Source organism: Lontra canadensis, unplaced genomic scaffold (assembly GCF_010015895.1).
Source record: "Lontra canadensis isolate GAN:19392208 unplaced genomic scaffold, GSC_riverotter_1.0 scaffold7, whole genome shotgun sequence".
NCBI classification, from domain to species: Eukaryota; Metazoa; Chordata; class Mammalia; order Carnivora; family Mustelidae; genus Lontra; species Lontra canadensis.
The window spans coordinates 31,939,628-31,964,859 of NW_022631001.1; the positions used below are offsets into that span (position 1 = coordinate 31,939,628).

At 41.4% G+C, this 25,232-nt stretch overlaps 1 protein-coding gene across 4 annotated transcripts in view; it reads right to left on the reverse strand.

The window, feature by feature from the left end:
* STK33 (serine/threonine kinase 33) overlaps nt 1-11,803 on the reverse strand; it is a 170,909-nt gene extending 159,106 nt beyond the window's left edge. For 2 of the 4 annotated variants that reach the window (XM_032853404.1, XM_032853403.1), the window contains exons 1-2: nt 11,589-11,803; nt 5,827-5,931 (exon numbers count right to left, since the gene is read on the reverse strand). The gene's annotated coding sequence lies outside the window, so the exon portion shown is untranslated. The remainder of the gene's footprint in view (nt 1-5,826; nt 5,932-11,588) is intronic. The other 2 variants (XM_032853405.1, XM_032853402.1) reach the window with 1 other exon arrangement.
* Between the last annotated feature and the right edge of the window lie 13,429 nt (nt 11,804-25,232).

Sequence of the window (25,232 nt, forward strand, 5' to 3'; positions counted from 1 at the left end):
GCCGTCTTCCCCTCCCTGCTCCCTGCCCACCCCTACCCAATCTTCACAAGGCCAGTTTCTTCAACAATTTACACTGTAGGGAGGCCCTACATAAGTGACCTCTGGAAATTCAGACATGTTCTCTCATGTCAGAAAAGCCAGCTGAGACTGTGTCTTGAGGGGATAAGTACTGGACATGAGGAGGATGGCTGCCACTAACAAGGCTGAGATTCCTGAGCTTTGAGGCCACTCCTCAATCCCTCAGTTACTCGGGATAAAGCAAAAGCAAGAGAGGCCCGAGAGCCACAGCCCTGGAGCAGAGTCAGCCGGTGAGTGACTATGGGAGACAAGCAGGAGGGAAGCTGCAGCTCTGGCAACATCAGAAGTGCCATCTGACAGGAACTCCAGTTCAGGGGCCTTCCCCATGTAGCTGGCCCTCCTCAGACACCCCTCTGTCTACCAGGTCTCAGCCAATGGTGTGGTCTCTCCCGTTACTGAGTCCTGGGGCAAATAGGAGATAGCCTCTTCCAGAGAAAGCAAACTGACACAGAGGGAGCTCCCCATGAGCTATAACCCCAAAGTCGATAAGCTCGTAACCCAGGACGATATCAAAGTGGTCCAATGCTATACGAAGAGAATCACCAAGGCAAAAGCCTAAAACAGCAGATGCTTGGGGGAAATGCCAAAGACAAAAGACAAAGAAAAGATTTTTTTAAAGGTAGGCTTAGAGTAAGAACAAAGTCAGGATAGATGTTAATTCTTAACTACCAATTGTTCTTCAGTTTTCTCCAACAAAACGGACTTCAAATCTCAGCCCAGCTTAACAGGCTCTTTCTAAGCTGGGTCCTACTATCCTATATAATTCCTGTCTCTGATTATTTCCCTGGGTGTCAGCTGCCTTAAAGAATACTCTCTCCCATGTCCAGGCCCTTGGGCCTGCTATCTTCCTGCCTCAGACTCTTTTCCCCTTTTGCTCAGCCTTCCCTGACCACCTACTCCCAACCCCAGGCCGACTGAGGTGTGCTCTCCTCCCACTCCCACAGCCCCTGTCCATGTGCCTCTAATAGCAACTCCCACAGGATATGATCATTTCTTGGTATACTTCCCTCCATGAGAGACCATGAGCTCTCAAAAAAGACAGCATCTCTGCATTCCAAGAATCTATGGTGATGTCTGGCTCATCATTTCCTAAGTGGTGAATCAAATGAAAGAAGTGAGGATGAGTGAAGCATAAAGCTTGTGTCCTGTATGTCTGTCATCTCTCCTCCACTGACTTCTGACAGACACAGAGAAAACACTATCTGAAATACAGTAAGTGATCGACACTCACTGAATAAATCAAACACAAACAAACTAAAAAGGAACTCTGACAGATTCAACAAAGTGTTATAGTCCTAAAGGTCCAACTCTAAGATCCTATGGAGTTTTTTAAAAACTGTATTTGTACAGATTTATACAAATTTCCCAGAATATTTAGAAAAGGGAGAAGGAAAACTATCATTTACTTAGGACTACAAATTTGTTAGGTACTTTACATATGATATTTTATTTGTTTTTCATAATCATCCTGAGAAACTGGGATTATAAACCCCATTTTATAGATAAAGAAACCCAAGTTCGAGATGTAGAACCAAAATTTGATCTCAGGTGAGCCTGACCCCAATCCTAAGCTTTTTCCACAATACCACTTGAATCTCTGGGGGGAACACAAAGCTATCTTCCATATCATTCTATTTCAAGGAAAAGGAGTTCCGAAATCAGACAAGGCTCAATTAGGTCCTAATTCCAGAGAAAGGAGCCGTCACAGGGAGGCATAGAGAAGTGAAAAACTCTAGTCTTCCCTTGAGGACCACCCCCTTTTCCTTGTGGAAAGGTTCACATGTCTTTTCTGTTCCTCCCATGGAGTTGGAAGGAAAATTTTAGGGTCCTTCTAAAGAAGGGAGGAAGCAACTTCTCCTTGACTCTTCTCCTTTCCCCAGAAGGTCAGATGGGACTCAGGTTATGATTCAGAGAAAAGATGGCAAGGAGGCTGCCACATAGGTCCACTTAATTCACTTAGAGGCCTTAAGGTAGATTAGAGAGGGAAGCAGGTCTGAAGCTTCCAACTCTAACAAGCCAATTCACCAAGTTACAACCTACAAATGTGGAACTAAAGTCCTTGTTCCTAGCTAGGAATACAGATGTTCCTTTTCCTCAAATGTCCAATGTGTAGAATGGTGGCATCTAATTAAGATAAATTAGGTAATTAAGATAAATGGTTCCCCAAAACATGACTCACAAGTTGACTTGTCAGGTGTACAACAAACAGTGTTGGGACAACTGGACATTCACACACAAAAGAATGGATCTGAACACCTACCTCACACATATACAAAAATTAACTCAAAATGGATGAAAGACCTAAATGTAAGAGCTAAAATTACAAAACTCTTAAAAGAAAACATACAGGTAAATCTTTGTGACATTGGGCTAGGCAATAGCTTTTTAGATATGACATCGAAAGTCAAGCAACCAAATCAAAAATAGATATACCAGACTTCATAAAATTAAAAACTTTGTGCCTCAAAGGCCACTACCGAGAAAGTAAAAAGACAATCTACATAATGTGATATTTGTAAAACATCTGTCTGATAAGGGTCTAGTATCCAGAACATATAAAAACTCTTAGAACTCAACAATCTAAATAAAAAATAAGCAAAGGATTTAAATAAATATTTCTCCACAAATGATACATAAATGGCAACAAACACATGGAAAGATGTTCAATGTCATTAGTCATGAGGAAAATGCAAATCAAAACTATGAGGTACTTCTCCACACCTCCTGGATGACTATAGTCAAAAAGACAGACAAACAAGCACTGGTGATGTTATGGAGACTTGAGAACCCTTATGTGGGTGGGAATGCAAAATGGTGCAACCACTTCAGCAAACACCTTGGTCCTCCTCAAAAAGTTAAACATAGAGTTACTATATGATGAGCAATTTCACTTTCAGGTATATACTAAGGAGAAATGAAAACTATGTTCATACAAAAACTCACAGCAGCTTTACTCATGATAGCCAAAAAAAGAAACAACCTAAATGGCCATCTACTGATGAAGGTATAAATAAAATGTAGTATATCTATATGATGGAATTGTACTCAGTCATAAAAAAGGAATGAAAGGGTGCCTGGGTAGCTCAGGAGTTTAAGTGTTCTACTCGTAATATTGGCTCAGGTTATGATCTCAGGGTCATGGGATCTGGTCCATGTCATGCTCTACATGGAGCATGGAGGCTGCTTGGGATTCTCTTTCTTCCTCTGCCCCTCCCTCCACTCACTCATGCGTGCTCTCTCATTAAAAAAAAAAAAAGGGGGGGGCACCTGAGTGGCTCAGTGGGTTAAAGCCTCTGTCTTTGGCTCAGGTCATGATCCCAGTGTCCTGGGATCGAGCCCCGTATCGGGCTCTCTGCTCTGCGGAGAGCCTGCTTCCTCCTCTCTCTGCCTGCCTCCCTGCCTGCTTGTGATCTCTCTCTCTCTGTCAAATAAATAAATAAAATCTTTAAAAAAAAAAAAAAAGGAATGAGGTACTGACTCATACTACAACAGAAATGATTCTGAAAACCACTATGTTAAGTGAAAGAAGCCAAGTGCAAAAGGCCTCATATTGTATGATTTCACATATGCAACAGGCAAACCATAGAGAGAGAAAATAGGTTAGGGTTTCCCAGGTGCTAGGGGAGAGGAGAACGGGGGGTGACCGCTAATAGATGTGGGATTTCTCTTTTAAGATGATGAAACGTTCTGGAATTAGACAGTGGTGATGACTGCAAACCCTAGTGATATGTTAAACATTTGATTGTACACATTTAAAATGGGTGAATTTTATAACATGTTAATTATATCTCAATAAAAAAGTCACAACTATAAAAATGAGCTAAGTGTACACATTATAACATATGTACTGTCAAAGAGATATGACCGAAAAGCAATTAAGTTAACCTGAAAATCACTGCTGCAGGTTGGTGTTTACTTTCATAGTAACAAATATGAAAAACATTTAATTTTATTGCCATAAACTGAACACCAACATAAAGAAGGTTGGGAGGAAAAATTAATTTGATTTCCATGAAAAACATCCAACGATAAATATTTGCTCTCTTCCAGTATCTCAGTTGGTTGCAAGCTGAGCTCCCTAAAGCAGATAGACGAGCCACTATGTTAGATCTGCCAACAGCAAACAGGCTTGAAAGAATTCAGATCTAAGATCCTGAGCCTTGGATGCACTGTCTTTGGTAAGTGGTAAACGGATTCTCTCCCAACAAGCTGTTGCTGCAGATGAACATTCCACAGTGGTAACGACAACGTAACAGAGAAGCGCTTTCAATTACCAGCATCTCCACCTCAGAGACTGGATGAACATTTTCTCTAAGGCTTTTCCTAGATTCCTTAAATGAATATGTGTGAGTCCAAATGACCCATTTTTCCAAATAAGCACAGCTCATGTTAGGAATATTGAATCACAAGCAAGCTTTGTACACACACTATATAAAAGTAAAAATACAGTATAATATTCTAGAACTGTGCCTGGAACATCACACACACCCAATACATATTTGAATGAATGTTTATAATAGTAATGTTTAGCAAATAATTTAGATCAAAAACTAAGGCAAATGGTAACAGTATTTCTAAATTAACTTATCTTCATCAACAGAAAGCTGTTTCTTTTTGCTTTATCTTAGTCATGTAATACCACATTCCCACTGATACTCAAACTGACACATCAAAGGCTATTAACAAAGATAATTAGTCCACTGTAAGTAGAAAAGGTATTCTGATTAATTATAAAAGTCACTGCCCCTCAACTATAAACTTTCCTGAAATAAAAGAACTTCAGGTGGGAAAAACTGCAGGAGTTTGTGAGATGATGAGTTTCTCTTATTTTATGATTTATTTTAGTTAATAAACTAAGGAAAGATATATCAGTGGGGTTTAACAATAATTTGTCTATTCTTCACATTCTGGAACCCTAAGACAGATCTGAGCAAAACACAATTGCCTCACTAACCCATATCGAAGCTCAGCAGAAAAGAAAATTCTTTCTGAAATACATCTTAAAACATACTAATTTACCAGCATCAAGAGGGTCAGCAATTAGTTTTACATTACATTTTATTTTTTCTACAGTCTCTTCTAAAAACAGAGAAATTATTTCATTGATCAGTATCTACAACTGTGAGTACTGGAAATACTATATAGGATCATATACAGAACAAAAGAAGTGGAAAGAAACTTCAGAGCTCACATTTTGTCTTTTCAGAACAATTCTAAAAGTATCTAAGGATATGATCCTACAGGTTCACCCTGTGTGACGGACCCCATCAGAAAAAGTCTTCCTTGGCTCACCTGGAGCAGTGTAGTCTCTTTCTCAAGGACACATTAAGATGGCATGAGTATCTCCCTTTGTATCAGCATCTTTCGTGTTTGGGTTGGAAATCACACTACTCAACTCACTTACTTCCATCAACTCTTCCTTGATATGCTAATATCACAAACTAGCATTTTTTAAGACAATACAGATAGTTCCTTGGTCTCCGCATGGAAAGGGCTTTCTAAGCATACAAGCAATGAAACGAAAAGGAAAAGATGAATAGGTAGACAACATAAAATTGTTTTAGTTTCCAGAAATAAAAAACCGCCATCAGTTAAATGAAATGGCGATTACGGAGGGGCATGCCCCCATAGGACAAGCAAGGGTTAATATCCTTACTCTATCAAGAGTCCACACAAATCAGTGTCTGGCCAAGAGAGTACCCCCAGCCTTCCCCTCCTCAGCCTCACAAGAAATTGCGTGGTCCCTACGAAAAGGAGGTCACAGCTTCTCCCTGCAGGCTTTCAGAATCACTCTGCCTCCTTCTTCTGCCTTAGCCATTTGCCTCTTACCTCCTGCCCTTTTTCTTCCAAGTCCTGTTAAAATGAAGAAGTCAGATAAACACACAGTCGGCCTGGTTCTCATTTCAGAATTTCCCTGGGGACCTAGCCTCTGAGACACGGCTTTCCACATTGCTCTGTACCTTGTAGGCAAGTAACAACTCGCCCCAGGCTCCAGGGATACTTACCAACGAATTCCAGCCAAAGCCCTGCATACTGATTCCTGCCTGGGCTGGGGGGCAGGTGGGGATGTTTGTGTTGGAGGAACAGAAGTGAAACAAACAACCGATTTAAAAAACCTGAGACGCCCAGATAAAAGCCATCATAGAGTTTATGCAGGTCATTCACAGAAAAGAAATATCTGAGAGGCAACAACATTTTTTTAATGCTTAAAAACATCAATAATGAAAGATATGAGTTAAAACAAGAAGGAGCTTGTTTTTTCCGTGTAATTAGCAAAGATTTTTTAAAATAATAATGCTAATGCAAGTGTCACAAATCTGATGGCAGAGTGACAAACTTTCTGAAAGTGGACATATGTTTCAAGAGCAGCCACAGTGATCTTGCACTTGGACCCTAATTGTATTTTTAGGAACTGAGCTTCAGTCATCAAAAATCTCATCAAAAGGTTTAAATATAAAGACTTTTTCTTTTCATTTTTGTACTTGAAATATAAATATCCAACAATAATTGTCATAAGTAAATAAATAATGGTTCATGCACAACGTGGCTTATGATGAAAACAATAAAAATTATATAATAAGAGTTGACTCTGTGGGGTGCCTGGGTGGCTCAGTCCTCACAGTTAAGTGTCTGCTTTTGGCTCAGGTTATGAACCCAGTATCCAGGATCAAGCCCCCCATATCAGGCTCCCTGCTCACCGGAGAGCCTGCTTCTCCCTCTCCCTCTGCCTGCCGCTATGCCTACTTGTGCTATCTCTCTGTCAAATAAATAAATAAAATCTTTTTTAAAATTTAAAAAAAAGAAAAAAAGAGTTGACCCTGCTATATAGCATTGACTAACGACTATTCACTGTTCTAAGCAGTTAACAAGTACAGTCGACCTTTGGACAACACAGGTGTGAACTGCACGGGTCCACTTACATGTGGATTTTTTCCAATAAATACGGTAGAGTACTGTAAATGTATTTTCTCTCCTTATGATTCTATTGATAACATTTTCTTTTCCCCAGATTGCTTTCTTGTAAGAATACACTATATCATACATCAATGAATCGATTTCTTATGTTACCGTCAGACTCCTGGTCAACTGTAGGCTATTAGTAGTTAAGTTTAGGGGAGTCAAAAGCTGTACATGGATTTTCTACTGTGTGGGGGATCAGTACCCCTAAACCCCACATTGTTCAAGGGTCAACCTATATTAACACAGTTACTTCATAACAACACAAATGGAATTTATGAGGTAGTAGGTGCTATGACCCTCTCCATGTCACAGTTGAGGAATCTGAGGCACAGGGAGGGTAAGTGATTGCCCCAAGCTTACGCTGAGACAGACTCACATTCCCGTATCCAAAATCTTAAAATCCAAAAAGTGTTCACATCAATTTGTCGCAAACTCGTTTGTTGACAAAACTTGACATGAAGCGATGCAAAACTCTGTAGAGCCTTTATCCCACTTAAAGAGACATCATCTCACTAAAGAAAAATCAGTGTGTTTGATTTCATGGTGCTGCCCCAGACCCTGCTCAGAAGGGATACAGTATATATGCCATGTTATCTTTCTATAATCAGAAACACTCTGAACTTTAAAAGAAAACTAGTCCCATGGGTTTCAGATAAGGGAAATGTGGGGGAGCAGAAATTCAAATCTAAGCATCCATCTGCCTAGTTCTGCAGTCTGGGCCCCTAACCACTACATGCTATTTCCAGAAACTAATGACATGGGAAATGTCTAGAATTCAAACATTCAAGTATTTATTAACTACATACCATGTACCAGTCACACAGACAAAACTGCAATTGTGACAAGCACAAGGGAAGAGAACTGGTGTCAGAAGAGACTATACGCTAAGGGGGTCTGGCCAGAGTGGTCAGAGGCAGTTTTCCTGTTTTGATCTAAGATGTGAAGGATGAGCAGGAATTAACTAGACTAGAGAGAAGAGGGAAGAGCATTCCTGGCAGGGAGAAGAATACGTGAAAATGCCCTTGGTAGGAGGGAAAATGATGACAAAAGACTGAAAAAGAGCCAATGTAATTTGAACCAGAGAACCAGGGGCTGGAGAAGAGGAAGGTACTACAGGGCCTTATAGGGAGGGTAACTAACAATTTGCCCCAGAACAGTGAGTCACAGTCCCCATGTAAACAGCAACACTGTCCTTCACTCTCAAAAGTATCTTGGGCGGGACATTGAAGTATCCAGTCACACAATTTGTAGGCCACATTAAGGAACTGTATCTTTATCCTAAGAGCAATGAGAAGTCATGATGGATTTTAAGCAGGGGGCAGTGGGGGAGAAGAGAGACAGCATAATCAAATTTTAATTTTTAAAAGATGACTCTGGCTGCAGTGCATATTAACAGGATAGGAGGAATATCTTCGGGCCAGTTAGGAGGCTACTACAGGAGACCTGGCAAGAGATAATTGTAGCTGGGTCTAGGGTGACAGTTGTAGGGATAGAAATAAGTGGATGGATTTAAGATAGTTTTGAAGAAAAAAAGAATAGGCTTTGATGATGAATTAGAGATGGAAGGAGAGGGAATGGCAGGTGTGAAGGATGAGTCCAAGATTTCTGGCTTGCAAACTAGATGGAGGATAGTGTGATTCACTGAGATAGAAACACTAGAGATCAGGATGCCTGGGTGGTTCAGTCGGTTAAGCATCTGCCTTCGGCTCAGGTCGTGATGCCAGGGTCGTGGGATGGAGCCCCACAACGGGCTCCCAGCTCAGAGAGGAGCCTGCTTCTCCCTCTCCCTTGGCCTGCTGCTCCCTCTACCTGTGCTGTCAAGTAAATAAAATCTTTTTAAAAAGAAACAAACACTAGAAATCTTTCATCCATTTTGAGTCTATTTTTGTGTATGGTGTAAGAAAGTGGTCTAGTTTCGTTCTTCTGCATGTGGCTATCAATTTTCCCAATACTATTTGTTTAAGAAACTGTCTTTTTTCCACTGGACATTCTTTCCTGCTTTGTCGAAGATTAGTTGACCATTAAGTTAAGGGTCCATTTCTGGGCTCTCTATTCTGTTCCATTGGTCTATGTGTCTGTTTTTGTGCCAGTACCATGCTGTCTTGATGATGACAGCCTTGTAATAGAGCTTGAAGTCCAGAATTGTGATGCCACCAGCTTTAGTTTTCTTTTCAACTTTCCTTTGGCTATTCAGTCTTTTCTGGTTCCATACAAGTTTTAGGATTATTTGTTAAAGGGTCAGTATCTAAAATCTATAAAGAACTTATCAAACTCAACACCCAAAGAATAATCCAGTCAGGAAATTGGCAAAAGACGTGAACAGACATTTCTTGAAAGAAGACATACAAATTGCCAACAGACACATGAAAAAAATGCTCAACATCACTCAGCATCAGGGAAAAACAAATCAAAATCACAATGAGATACTCCCTCACATGTGTCAGAATGGCTAAAATTAACAAGTCAGGAAATGACAGGTGTTGAGGATGCAGAGAAAGGGGAACCCTCCTGCAATGCTGGTGCGAATGCAAGCTAGTGCAGCCACTCTGGAAAACAGTATGGAGGTTCCTCAAAAAAGTTAAAACTAGAACTACCCTATGATCCAGCAATTGCACTACTGGGTATTTACCCAAAAGATACAAATGCAGTGATCTGTAGGGGCACTTGCACCCCAATGTTTATAGAAGCGATGTCCACAGTAGCCAGACTATGGAAAGAGCCCAGACGTCCACCCACAGATGAATGAATAAGAAAGATGTGGTATATATCACAATGGAATACTATTTAGCTATCAAAAAAAAATGAAATGCTGCCATTTGCAATGATGTGGATGGAAATGTAAGGTATTACGCTACAGAAAATAAGTCAATCGGAGAAAGACAATTATCATATGATTTCACACATAGGTGAAATTTAAGAAACAAAACAGAGGAGCATAGAAGAATGGAGGAAAAAATAAAACAAGATGAAATCAGAGAAGGAAACAAACCACAAGAGACTCTTAACCACAGGAAATAAACTGAGGGTTGCTGGAGGAGAGGGGAGGTGGGGGATGGGGTAACTGGGTGATGGGCATTAAGGAGGGCACCTGATGTCATGAGCACAGGGTATAATGTAAGATTGATGAATCTCTGAAATCTACCTCTGAAACTAATAATATACTCACTGTATGTTAGGTCCGTTATTAAACGAAACGAGACTGAGACAAGCAAAAGTTATTTAAAGCTTTATTCTATGCTAAGCATTAGAAGTAAACAAGGTTGAAGTTATGCAAAGCTTTAAACTATGCCAAGCATTAGAAATCAGACTGACCGGCCAGGGCCGCTCCGAGGAGAGCAACCCTTCCCAGCCTTACAGACTAATTTTTATAGAGCAAAAACCTGGCCATGTATAGGTAGCCAATGAGACTGTAACACTGTATAGTCATGTTAGGCCACGTGCAGGTGGCCAGTTGAATTCCAATTTACCCTATAGTAGCTGTTTGACCTAACCTATTACTCTGGTCAGAATTGGTGCTCAAGGTTGGCGCCCAGACGGCAGGGTTTACATTCTTTGGTGGTTAGAGAAAAAGTATGTGTGTTTTTTACTGATTGGATGTCTCCACCTGGCCCAACTCATCCTTGTATTCTGGGCTCTGTTATTAGGAACTGGCTGACCATATTTTCCTGGCTTCCCAGACTTGCTTCTAGTAAGTTTCGGGGGGTGGGGGGTCAGTTTAAGTTTTACTGCACAAACAATAAAATGGCTTTTAACCAAGATGGAGTCACTCTGGCTAAATAGGCCCTTACACAGTATGTTAATTAATTGAATGTAAATAAAATTTTTTTAAAAGGACCAACTTTTTTTGTAACCTCATTGCCAACTGTAACCTCAGTGCCAAGCATGTAATAGACCCTAAATAAATGTTGTTAAATGAAAAAACAAAACAAACAAAAAAACTCTAGAGATTTTCAGGGGCTAAAAATGTAAAGGTGAAACAGCTGCCTACCAGTTGTAACTTGGAGCCACGGGCCTGGGGGAGTGCATAAAGCAAGGGAGAAGTTTAGGCTCTAAACCCGTTGGTGTTTCTTTCCATTCACAGAGACCTCACCTGATGTATGACCACCCTGTTTTCCGGTTGGATACTGGAGCTGTTTGGTGGTCAAACAAAAAAGAAGGTCTGTCTTAGCTAGTGCTGTGGGACGAGGATGAAACCACTCGTAGCATGCAAATATCCCTACGACTCTCCACTCTCAAGCGCTTTACATTCACAGTTCACAAAGCAGTTTGACACACAGGCTCCATCAAGCCCACAACTTCGTCAGAAATGACCATCTGCATTGCCGGATGAGGAAAGAGAGAAGAGCGCTGAAGTTACCTGTCCACGTAGACATTAAGGGGCTGCTCTTGGGCCATACTAGCTCCTCGGATTGCATCCACTCTGTGCAAGGGACCAGACCAAATGCTGTAAGAAGTACCATGTAGTGAGGCCCTACTAGGAGCCAGGCGCTAGGACGTTAAAATAGAGAGACACTTGTAAGGACGTGTTCCTTTTCCCAAATCACACTTACCCTACAGTCAGTTCGCTTTAAACTTCCAAAAAGGGTCAGGTCCCAGGATGGGTGAGGTGAGAAGGTGGAGCTGAACGGGGCCGACTGGGACCACCCCAAACCTCGGACCCCGGACCCCGGGAGAAATGGGGTCCCAACGGCTGGGCCCGGGGAGACACTGGGAGGGGAGGCGGGCCCGCCCGCAGCGGGAGGCCCTGCGGCTGGTTTGCCGGCGCGTTGCCAAGGTAACGGCCCGGACCTAGCGGCGCGGCGACGCGGGGGGCCACTCACCGGGCCCGCGGGCAGGCGGGCCGCAGAGCTGCGCCCACACTCGGCGCTAGGGCCAGGGGGGCGGGGAGCCGGAGGGCCCGGGCGGGGGTTGGTCGCCGAGCGCGGAATTCCGCCCTTGGAGAAACTTTACTGCGGGCGGGGCGGCGGCGGGGAAGTGGACCGCGGCCGCGCGGGGACAGAGAGCGGCGGCTGCGGCGAAGCCCCTCCGCACGGCGGCCGGGCTGGGCGGTGTAGGGGAGGCGCCTGCGAGCCCTGTGAGCGGTCCTCTAAGGGACCGGCCAGGGAACCCTGGCTCGGGGACAGAGAAGCGGCCGCATGTCACACGAAATGACAGCTTGCTAACAGGGCCATCCCAGTACCGAGGTGAGGCCCAGCGGCTATGCCCAGGCGGAGCTAGCCGAGAAAGATGGGGAGATGACCCCGCTGTCAGGGCTGCGCGGAGGCCAGGGGCAAGGGCGGAAGCTCTCCTCACTGACCCGAGGACAATTCCCAGAAATAAGTTTCAGCCACAAACCTCGGCAGAACCGTCTGAATGCAGGACCCCTGCATTGGTGGCTAGAAGTACGGGCTCCCGCTATACGCTAAAGTTCTTCTTGACCTGCATTGGGAATGGCTCCTGAGGGCTTGGGTCCTGCTCTCTAGCCGTGGAGGAGAAGAAATGTAACTCTCTTACTACTGGCCTAATTATTTCAGGCAGATATCCTGTAAAATTTATTTGATTAATAGCCAATAACTTGGTACAGCAGGTCCATTCATTTTATTGCTTAGAGGTGGGGCTTGCCTTTGGCAACGGGTTCAAGCTGTCAGGCTCTTAGAAAACTCAACGAGGCCAGGGTGGGTAACTGTAACTTCAGTTCTGCAAATTTAGCAAGCACAAATAATCCCCACCATATCCTGAACTGTAGAACTCTGGGGCCTTGTTTTAGAGAAATACAAAACTATCGTTTAACAAGGGTCTGGAATAGCCTGCAAGAATTTTCTCTTTTCCCCCTCCCCCTCAGCACTGCCCCATCCCTGCTTGAGTAGTGGCACAAAGACCAACAAACGGAAATGAACTTGACCATCTGTTTCATTGAACTGTGAAGTGTACAGATTTACTTCTCTTTAATCAGCAGCAGTGAAGCCTTGCATTCCATATCCTTACCAAGAAATAAATTTGTAATGTTTACTTCCTAATGGCTATGAAAATCTGGTTGAGAGAAACTGCAGTTAGGGAGAATTATTTGAAAGGTATGCAGATGACCCCTCCTCTATGTCCTCTCTGGATTTAGTGAGTCCCAAACCTGACTACATATCAGAGACATCTGGGCAGCTCTTTTGCTTTTCTTTATCTTGTATTTAAATTCAGGTTCACAGGTTACACTTACAGGAAATCTGATTCAATAGATCCTATGAAATCATTTTCAAGAGGTCTTCAAATGAGCGTGATATAAAGCCAGATTGGAAACCACTGGACTATATTTTAGCCTGACTTAAGCGAGACAAAGACCACTTTATTATCACCCTTGCAACATTGCCTGTACCGAGTCATACTTTATCCTTATGCCATCTGCCTATATTAAGAAATGCTGTTAAAAAAATAATCATGACATTATTTTATAGCTCTATAAAAGAATTCTACCAGACTGCACATCCCAGAGTTTCTCAAGCTTTTTAGACCATAATCCACCCTAAGAAATACATTTTATGTTATCATGCAATACATATTTACCTATACCTTTAATAACTGAAACAAGTTTTATAAAATATCCATACCACATGCTATACACCCTGAGATTTTTATTTCTTTTTCATGTTGGTTTAAACCCGTTAAACAGTTTCTTGACCCTCCTACATGAGTGTATTTTAAAAACAGCAGAATAGGTATCTTTTTCTGGAAACTAGCCTTGGATCCTCAGACAAGGTAACTAGGCCACCAGGCTACAGTCGATTGCTCCAAGTAGGTACCTGACTCAAGCTGAGCCAATCATCTCTGTCTCCCAGGAATTTGGAATTAAGACTGAGGGATTTCAGTTTTTCTCTTGGTAGCTAACATGGAAACAGAGAAAATCAGTTGTTGTCGCAGACATGCTTCCCATCACACGGCCTGTAAAAATAGAAGACCAGGCTGCAGGAGAAATGTGAAAAGAATAGGAAGGATGAAAAAGATCCACAAAGAGAAAGGAAAAGAGACCAGAAGAGTTCTGACAGCTTTCTATCCCTGATCCTAGTATTTCCTGAAATGAGTGGCATTCCTGGAATTCCATGGACTATTTCAAATCTTTATAACAAAGTGCCCTCTTTTGCTTAAGCTAGTTCAAGTGGCTCAGTGTCTGTTATTACATCCAAGATGGATCTATATACTAGTCTTATACGGCTGTTGTAACAAATTATCATACAATCACTAATACAATCACTCTGTGTTCCTCATAGAAAAGCCCACACAAGAACTGTACTTCCATCCTGAGTGCCAGAAAAGAAAAATCTTTTTTCCTCTTGAAACACTGACACCGCCATTTTTCCTTAAGAAGAAAACATACCATGAAATCAGTCATACTTCCCATCTCGCCTTGGCTTCCAGGAAGATGGGAACCAAAGCTGCAACTCAACTTTAATAATTTTGCTAAACACAATGGCTTGCATACCAACATTATGACTTTCCCGTGTTCTCTCTCTTCCATTTTTCCTCATTTCTACCTTTGTCTTTTTGTATTTTTTCATTGTACTGATTGTATTATTTTAAGCTGCTTCGAATAATGTACATGTATTATTTCCTCTACCTACAAGCTTCTGCCCCCATACTTCCCCAAGGCTGGTTTTTTTTTTCATCATTTAGATTTCAGCTCACTAACCACCTCTTCAGGGAATCCTTCCCTCATCCTTATATCTAAAGTAGTCCCATCCCACAGTCTATCACATTACCCTATATTGTCTTAGAGCACTTAACACCACCTAAAACAACCTTATTTATTTTCTTTCCTTCCTCACCAGAAGCTAAGCTCCAGCCTTTTTGCTTATTGCTCATTCCCAATCCCTGGGACAGTCTCTGGCACTTAGTAGCTATTTAACAAAATATCATGGCTTTAGTAAATGGTAGGAAGGAAGGAAGGAAGAAAGGTAGGTAGGTAGAGAGGGAGGGAAGGAGGGAAGAAGGAAAGAAGGAAGGAAGGAAAGGAATGGAAGGGAAGGAAGACTTTGTAGAACATGGTAAAATAGATGAATAAATAGGTAGATAAGTAGACTGACAAATAGACAAATATTCATTTCTAGTGTGTAAATATCACTAACGTTTAGAGAGAGGAATCAGAGAAACTACACAAGGAAGTAAAACACAACTCCCTAAAATGTGTACCTAGAGGTACTGGGTTTTCCTGGGAACACTTGATGTAAGTGCCTCAGAGAAAATTTTTTTTTCGAAGTTTTCAAGTGTCTCAAGGCAGCTACACTAAATATTATGGCCAGTTACCATAGCTGAAGTCATCAGTTCTCAGTGAGGTAATGGATTGCAACACCATGACCACCAACATGACAAACTCTCTATATTGCCAAGGGAACCCAAGCTATTGCAGGGGTCATTACTATACAACAATCTTCTCTCAGTCTCTTCCAGTAATTATTAATGTCACTGCTGGCAACAAGCATTATACGCTGCTTGCTTAAACACTCCATGTGGTAACGTCATTGTTAAAGTACAATATCAAGTTGCTTGTCATTTAAGGAAGAGGGATCAGAATTGAAGTTTGTCACTATAACAAAACATAAGAAGCAATTAGTACAGTTTGTTCCAGGGTTTGCTGGCCCTGTCAGTAAAAATTCCAAAGTTTGGGGGAAGGAATGGACTTCAGTTTTCTTAAGTTAAGAAGAGTTCTTTTATGCATTAATTAATATGTATATCTGTTATTCAAAAGATTTCTGAGACACCCAACCTCATAAAAACCATCCCATAATTTTTCTGTTCTATAAGATAAATTCAGAGATGTTTAGGTCACCATGTGTTATTTTAAGATTTCTTGAATGGGGACATGTCCTTAAAAATATATAATGCAGAATGTAACTTTTTCTTAATGAGATCTATCTTTAGTTACCGGTAGGCTCTACCAATTTATGCAAGTCTTTCTTTTTTTTTGTCTTCTTCTACCTTCACAAAAGTAGAAGTGTGACTTTTCCCCATGGTTCAAAATGAAACATTTGACAACTAACTCAACTGAGGATGTTTGACCCAGCCTCCTTTTCAAATAATTAAAGGTCAGGTTAGTGCACACCAAAACTAAATTAATGTTTATGGACTGGAAGACTTGATATTGTTAAGGTGACAATCCTCCCCAAATTTATCTGTGTTCCTTACCAAAATTTCAGATGCCTTTTTTGTAGAAATTGACAATCTGATCCTGAAATTCATAGAGAGATGCAAGAAACAATCTGAAAAAGAAGAACAAAGTTGGGCGGGGCTGGGGGGGCACAATTTCTGATTTCAAACTTACCATAAAGTTACAATAATTAAGACTGCCAGACTAGGGGCATCTGGGTGGCTTAGTCAGATGGACGTCTGCCTTCGGCTCAGGTCATGATCTCAACATCCTGGAATGGAGCCCCAAAATCACCTCCCTGCTCAGCAGGGAGTCAGCCTCTGCCTCTCCCGCTGATCCTTCTCCCAGCTTGTGCTCTCTCTCTCTCTCTCTGTGTCTCAAATAAATAAATAAAATCTTTAAAAAAAAAAAAAAAAAAGGACTGCCAGACCAGCACAAGGATAAACAAATAGAACAATGGATAGAATTGAGAGTCCAGAAATAAACCCATGCGTCATTGGCCAACTGACAAGAGTGCCAAGATAATTCAATGGCGGGGCGGGGGGGAGATAGTCTTTTCAACAAATGATGCTGAGCAAACTGGATATCTACATGAAAAGGAGTGGTTTTGGACCTGTGCATCATGTCATATATACTGGCATATCCATACAATGGAATTTTATTTGGCTTTAGAATGGAATGAAGTACTGATACGTGGAACAACATGGATGCATCTTCAAAATATTATGCTCAGTGGAAGAAAGCAGATGCAAAGGTTCATGTATTGTATGATCCACTTATGTGAAATGTCCATAATAGGCAAATCTATGTCTAGGGAAAGTAGATTACATGGTTGCCAGGGATTGTGAAGAGATGGGGAATGGGAAGAGACTGCTAATAGGTATGAGGTTCTTATTAGGGTGATGAAAATGTAGAGATCGACCTCTCTCTCCTACGAGGTCTGGGTGAGAGGCACGCCCAGTCACGTCCCACCATGGGGATGGAGGGATGAAGTCCCTCTTACACACATTTAAAATATATGGAGCCCAGGAAAACACCATCAGAAGTCATCCCAGGAAGAAGTGTCAGGTAAGACTTAGAGCCAATGTCCTACCTCCCTATTACCAGACATCCCATTTTGCTGATTTAATGCAAAGGAGATCATTGGAAGATTGGAAGGACTCCTGAAGAGTCAGCGGTGCCCAGCATGCCAGACTCAGGAGAAAAAATGGATTGTGTCACTTCTAAGAAACTATAAGCAGAAGGAAAGGATAGTGAGGCCCTCCCATCTCAATACTGCCAAGGCTCTTTCCACACCCAGCCTGGTTGAGCACCCCCAGGTACCAAAGGCCTCTTCAGAATGGCTGGGGAAACACAGCCTGAGCCCAATGGCTTACAACGAGCTGACCCCACAGATATCTTCAGGCCCCAGAGTCTGGAGTGGGGGTGAAAACAAGACTCAGATCCTTCCACTGCTTCTCCACATCTCCTTACAGAGGCCTCACCAGCATTTCCCAGCCATGGACAAGGTAATTCCATCCCTTCCAGCTTTGGCCTCAGCCTCAGAGACTGGAAGCCAAACTCAGTCCTTTTCAGGAGAGAACGAATGAGGCAAGGGACAGCAGAAGACATGCACGAGTGAGGCAGGACCCTAGCTCTGAATCGTACAACAGAAACAAGGGCAGGCAGAGGACGTACCAGCAACCACCATGCTTTACTTTGGTTTTACTTCTTACATGCTTATCTGGAAATAATTTCAAAGTAACAGAAAAGTGGCAATGATAAAAATAGTAAAAAGTATATCCAATAGTTAAAAAGAATAGTTAAAATGTAAAAATAATAAAAAAAGAATCTTTAGGGGTGCCTGGGTGGATCAGTGGGTTAAAGCCTCTGCCTTCAGCTCAGATCATGATCCCAGGGTCCTGGGATCGAGCCCCGCATCTGGCTCTCCGCTCAGCGGGGAACCTGCTTCCCCCCCCTCTCTCTACCTGCCTCTCTGCCTACTTGTGATCTCTGTCAAATAAATAAATAAAATCTTTAAAAAAAAACAAAGAATCTTTACCCAGATTGACATTTTACCCCCATTTGCTTTGTTTGTATCTGTATGTACAAATATATATTTTGTCTAATTTCAATATATAAATTATATACTCCCAATATATAATTCATACTTTCTATATTTAAATATACATATAAATATATATTTTATATAAATCTGTGTGTGTGTATATATATATATATGTGTGTGCACCACTTGAGGGCAAGTCTCATACACTATGGCCTTTTAGTCCTAAATACTCCAGTGCATATTCCCTAAAGATAACGATATTCCCTTATATAACATTATGTAATGACAGAACAGTTATCAGCTGTAATGTATTTAACATCGATACACTGATGTAGTCTATTGTTCGTATTTCAATTTTGTCAGTTGACCCCATGATGTCTTTCATAGGATCTCCCCCTTCTACTACAAGACCCAGTCTAGTCTCAGGGATTGCATTTTGTTGTCAGTTCTTTAGCCTCTTTTAATCTGGGACATTTTCACAATTTTTCTTTGTTGTCAGTGGTGCCATTTTTTTTTTCCCTTAACATGTATATATTTTATTGTAACAATACTATAACCGAATAATTTTCAAAATCATTTTCTGAATGAGGAATATTACACAGCAAACATGATAACAGTAAGTACAATGCACTTTTTTATTACAGTAAAATATATGTAACATCAAATTTACCATTTTAATCACTTTTTAACGTATGATTCTGTAGCACTATATACTGACAATGTCGTGCAACCAACAAAATCATGATCCTTTTCTAGAACTTGTTTGTTTTCTCCAACTAAAACTCTGTATGTCAGTGGTGCCATTTTTAAAAAATCCAGTCCCCTATCCCCTGGCCCTAATATAACATTTCTCATTTGTAGCTTGTCTGATGTTTTTCTCATTAGATTCGGGTTGTGCATTCTGGGCTTCAATACTGTATCAGTGATGTTGTGTCCTTATCAGTGTATCACTTCCGGACTCCAAACAGGTCCATCTGTTCCACGTCTGTGATGTTTTTTTTGATCACATAGTCAAGGTGGGGATTTCTCCACTGCCTATTTACTGTATATTTTTTCCTCTCTCACAACTAATAAGCAGTCGCTAGAAAGACAAGACTGTCAAATATCCTGCTTCTCATCAAGGTGTCCCTCTGGAGTTTGCCTTTACCCACTTCTTCCTTTCCCTAGAGCTACATGAGCGCTGCTGGCGCCACCTAGGGGGCTGCCGGCACACTGCACTGATGGGAACGCACGGCGCATCCTCCCTCACTCCTGCCACCTGCCACCTTCATTTTGAAAAGAAGAGCCTATAGAGAGCTGAATCACAAAGCCTGAATTCTAGTTTTGACATCGGCACGAACTCATGAGGGACCTTGGACAAGTTCTTCCCCTTCTCAAGTCTTCTGAGTGCCTGGTAAAATGGGAGGTTGGATGACAAAGATCTGTGTTACTTGTTCAACAGGTAGCCACTGAGCAACTATAGGCACTGTTGGAGGGTCTGGGTGAGGGTCCTGCTCTTGGGAAGTTTATGTCATACGAGAGGTGATCCAGACAATAACAAGAAAACAAGTTGCATAAAAGGATAAATAATACAGTAGTAAGTGCTAGGATGACAATAAAACAAGATTGTGAGAGAAAGTGCTGGGGGGTCCACCTCAGACTGGGTGGTTAGGGAAAGCCGTCTGAGGAAGGGGCTTGGAGCTAAGACACACAAGATGTTACTAGATACTTCTCATGATAAAAGTCCATATATATGTATAGTATATATAGTATATATATTGTGCATATATATATGTATGTATGTACATACATATATACAAACATATATATATACATATGTATATACATATATACACATATACATATACACATATGTATATACGTATATATACATATACATAAACATATATACATATATATAAAAAAATAACTTTTTAGTGCAAAGTTTGGAGAAAAGACAACCACTGGCAACATTCTAATATATTTACCTTTTTTCTTTTATTTTACATATGATTCTGTGTTCTGCTTTTTTTTAAATTGGCATCATCTCATAAGTATTTTCCATGTTGCTGTTCTAGATGCATGCTTCATATTTCATTTATTAAATTTGCCCTTTGCTTCCCAAGAACACTGTAATGAACACCCATATACCTTCATCTAGGCTTACCAATTGGTAACTTTTTGTCACATTTCCTTTACTCTAATAATACAACACAGAGTTTTTCTGAACCCTCAAGGGTTACAGGCAACATGATCCTTCATCCCTAAATACTTGAGCATGTATTACAAGAGAACACGGCCATTCTCCCCTGTAACCACAGTTCAAATTAGCACACTCAGGAAATTTCATATTAATACAAGCTATGGTCCCATATTAAAATTTTCCCACTTGTCCCAATAATATCCTTTACAACTGGTTTTGTTTGTTTTTTGATCTAGTATCTAGTATTCGATCTAAGTACCTGGTATTTTATGCAGCTGTTCTTTTCTATATTATACACTTAAAACTTCTAGACAGGACATTTCATCTCAAAGTGAAATGATAGAATTTTAGTGCTCAGTCTCGAAAACTTAGGCCATTCTAACTGATAGTGAAAATCAGCCCAGTCTAACTAACACTAAGACTAGACAATGTTACCCTCTTCTCCAGTGGGGAGACTGCATGAACGTTTCTAATAACAGAAAACAGAGCTGGATTGTTCAGAGCCTTGGAAATGTTACTCATACTAATGTGTCTTTAAGAAGCTTGTGTTTCAGAAAGTGTTATGATATTCTATAAAAGGTAATCTAATCTATAAATCTGTTTGCTTATATTAATAATTTATTCCTCTTTTGGTAATTTTTTAAACTGAGGTCTCTGCTTCCAGAAATACTTGAGAGGTTTCTCAAGTCAGAACAACTTTGGAATTTTCTTCTCCCTTTATGCATCCCATTACTCTGTTGGGTTCTTAATCCAAAGAAAGACTTTGAGAATATTTGTCTCATTTAAATTATGCCCTATAGGGTCCTTAAATATCATTTAAAATTATATTCTATTAATTATTTAACCATCTTCTACAGGCTTTTCATTGTTTCTAATACTCTAACAAATCTTTATCATGCCTTAAAAAAATAAGCATTTTAAATAACACATTCAAATAACATAAAAATAAGGTTTTTTTCTTTTTTTTAATTTTTTATTTCTTTTCAGCGTAACAGTATTCATTGTTTTTGTACCACACCCAGATAAAAATAAGTTTTTAATATCACCAAATATCCTGTTAACATTCAGCTTTTCCCGGGATGCCTGGGTGGCTCAGTTGGTTAAGCGGCTGCCTTCAGCTCAGGTCATGATCCCAGAGTCCTGGGATCGAGTCCCACATCGGGCTCCTTGCTCGGCAGGGAGCCTGCTTCACCCTCTGCCTCTGCCTGCCACTCTGTCTGCCTGTGCTTGCTCTCCCTCTCTCTCTCTAATAAATAAATAAAATCTTAAAAAAAAAAAAATTCAGCTTTTCCCAATTATCTGATGATGTTTTTAGTTTGTTTAAAGCAGGATGTAAGTAAGTTCCATACTTTGCAATTGGTATATATGCCTTTTAAGTCTCTAAATCTATAGGTTTTCTGCCCATCCCACTTTTATCCCCTGTGCAATATATTTGTTGAAGGTACCAGGTCATCTGTCTTATAGGTTCCACAGACTGGATTTTGCTGATTGTATCCTTGTGATGTCATTCAAGACATTCCTTTATTCTTTGCATTTCCTGTCATTTGGCAGCTACATCTGTTAATTGGTAGTTAGACCCAGAGGCTTGATTAGGGTCAAAACATATTTGTTTGGAAGCACTCATAGGTGATGTTGTGTTCTTCAATCAGGAGACATGTCATGTCTGGACGTCTCTCTATGATATGGGTACACATGCATGGTGGGTAGCCATGCATGGTTGTTACCCAGATTCATTCATTCATTAGGGGCTGGCAAATGGTGATATTCCAATCTATCAACCCTTCAATTCTTAGCTGGAATACTTTTGAAAGAGACACTTCCCCTCATCAAATATTTGGTTACCCAGAGATTTCATATAGGGGGGTTACATTTTCATATGGAGAGGATAAATGCTCCATTAAGCCAATTAATAAGCTTAAAAAGTCACAGAGGCTCTGCCCTGGCACAGCCTTTGCCATAAAGTGACACATTGTCAGTGGGCCACACCTGCAACTCACTGAAACAAATGGACAGAAACCTTCTCTAGAACCCTAGTGAAAGACAACTGTTTCTACCAGCACCAGGCCTTAGTTCTTTGGCTAGGGCATGGCTGAGGTTATGGTGTTCATGTTTCCAAACCTCCTCTATAGCTGGATGTTGCCTTATGAATAAGATCTAACCAAGTGATTTTGAGAAGTAGTGATGTATATAACACTTTCCAAGACACAGGTTTTTGTTTTTCTTTTCTAAACCAGGTTTTATCCATGCAACTCTATTGTAATACAATCCCATTAGAATTACAGGAACATGTACATGCGTGGATGAAATAGAATGATAATCTTGATCCAAAGCTCATACTTTAAAATATGGAATGCAGGGCTCCTGGGAGGCTCAATGGGTTAAAGCCTCTGCCTTCGGCTCAGGTCATGATCCCAGGGTCCTGGGAACAAGCCCCACATCAGGCTCTCTACACAGCAGAGAGCTTTCCTTCCTCTCTCTCTGCCTACTTGTGATCTCTGTCTAATAAATAAATTAAATATTTAAAAAAAATAAAATATGGAATGCTTCGTGAATTTGCATGTCAGAAGCAGTGATGTGTACAACTTCCAAGACACCAGTTTTGGATGAAATTGCTTGTCCTCCCTCCGCTTCCTCTTTCTTTACCCTTCCTCAGACAGGAACACAGACAAGCCACTGGTCAACCACTTCAACCATACAGATGAAAGTGCCATCCTAGAGAATGGTGTAACCAGACCTTATAAAGGACCCGTGTTCTGGGCGCCTGGGTGGCTCAATCAGTTAAGTGTCTGCCTTCGGCTGAGGTCATGATCTCAGGTCCTGCGATGGAGTCCTGCATTGGGCTCCCTGCTCAGCAGGAAGTCTGCTTCTCCCTCTGCCAGCCCCCCACCCCTGCTTGTTCTCTCTCTCTCAAATAACAATTTTTAAAAAAACAAAAACAACCTAGGTTCTTCAACAATTTCACAGAGCAAAGCCATCGTTACCTACCTTAACCTGTTTGCTTACCTCTGGGACTATTACCTGGAAAAGAAACATATTTCCATTTTTTAAAGTCCCTTTGTTTTGGGGCCTTTTTTGTCATTACAGCAGTTGAGCCTATACTCTTATACCAAAGACAGAGATTTATTTGCCCACCGGACTGAAAGTGTATTCCTAAGCTTCCTGGAGGTTGCTGTAAGTCTCTCTGGGAAGGGGTGGGGGTGAGGAAGACTTCCAGATCTCATCTTAAGCATTAAAAAAATGATAATCATCTGGGGCCCTTGGGTGGCTCAGTCGGTTAAGCATCTGCCTTTCACTCAGGTCATGATCCCAGGGTCCTGGGATTGAGCCCATGTCTGGCTGGCTCCCCACTCAGTAGGTCTCTCTCTGCCCCTCCCACCCACTCGTGTTCTCTCCCAAATAAAATCTTTTTAAAAAATGATGATCGTCCTTCCTTGAAACACAATCTTCTCTGACACCACATTCCACTGGTTTTTTTTCCCATGTCCCTGGCTTCAGAGATAGAGACTATATAGTAAGACTACATTAAGGGTGCCAGGGACTGACTAGTGCGTCAGGTGACATCAAGACACTGAAGTGGAGGTGTCTGGAGCTCAGAAAGTGGGTCCCTGACTTGATGAGATTCTCTAAGATTTCTGCATCAGTAGGGTGCTTAGTTCCAACAAAAAGAAACCAATTCTGGTTCACTTAAGCAGAAAATGATTCTATAAAATATTTGTTGAGAGTGTTCACAGAATTGTTGGAAAGGCGAGAGGATTAGGAGCTAATGGGTCTGGCTGTAGAAAACCAGCACTGCCATCAAGCACCAGGGGCTTCAGCTCATTCTGCTGCTCTTGCTGCCATGGAAACCTCGCCTCACTGCAACCAATACCATCACCAGAGAAGTCTCTGTGGTCCCTGCTTTTTTTTTTTTTTTTTTAATGACTACCATTAGACCTGTATCCTAGCTACGGGGCATGCTGATAAATCAAGATGTTAATATATTTAGCTACTGTAGTGAAGAGTGAGCTCTGCCTCCCAAGACTCCTGAAGTGGGGAATTCCGCCCAAATAGGAAAGGGGTTCAGATTCTATGCAGTCGAAATGAATGATGAATATTCAAAACAATGTCATTCTCCCCCACATGGCTAGAAACCACGGGTGTAGAGTGGGCAGAGAGGAGAGCTAAGGCTAGGTGACTGGGGAATGGCCCTATATAAAGGACATTTTTGAGGTATTCAGTGTCTGGAAGTGGTGGACACTCATAAGACTGCTTTCTCTTAACTCTGCCTCAGACTCATTGACTGAATTTTGAGGAATGGGCTGTGTTCATGCAACAAGAAGCCAAGAGTTTAGTTCTTCCCTAGATGGAAGACTTCCCAGTCTGTTCTTCCTCACCTTGTGTTCTTCATGATGCTGGGAGTCCAGGGGCAAGAAGACCACGAAGTAGGTTCGGCCATCATTACTGAAGAAACACTCCAGGACACAATTATTGGTAAAGAAAAATGCTATTTTTAATTTGTTCTTGAATGTGTAGGCCCTTTTAAGATCAGTGACATTTCCCTTCACAATATTCCTCCTTCCTGCCCCCAACCACTTTGGATCCAATGGCCACTTCTGAAAAAGGCCCAAGAGGAACTCATCCTAGATATCCAAGAAAGAGGTGCAGCTTGAGGAATGGGCATATTGGCTCAAGAAGCAGCTCAAAGCTGCTTTCCTCAAAGTGCTCAGTCTAGCCTGTGAGTCCCTTTGTCCTGCCTTGGCCAAGACTCCCCAGCTATGTCCTATCCCCAATATTCCCTTGCTCCCTGTGGCACCTGAGCTTTAGAGTTCGAATCACCAGCACCATCATTCCAGTAGCACAGCCTCGGAGAGATCACTATT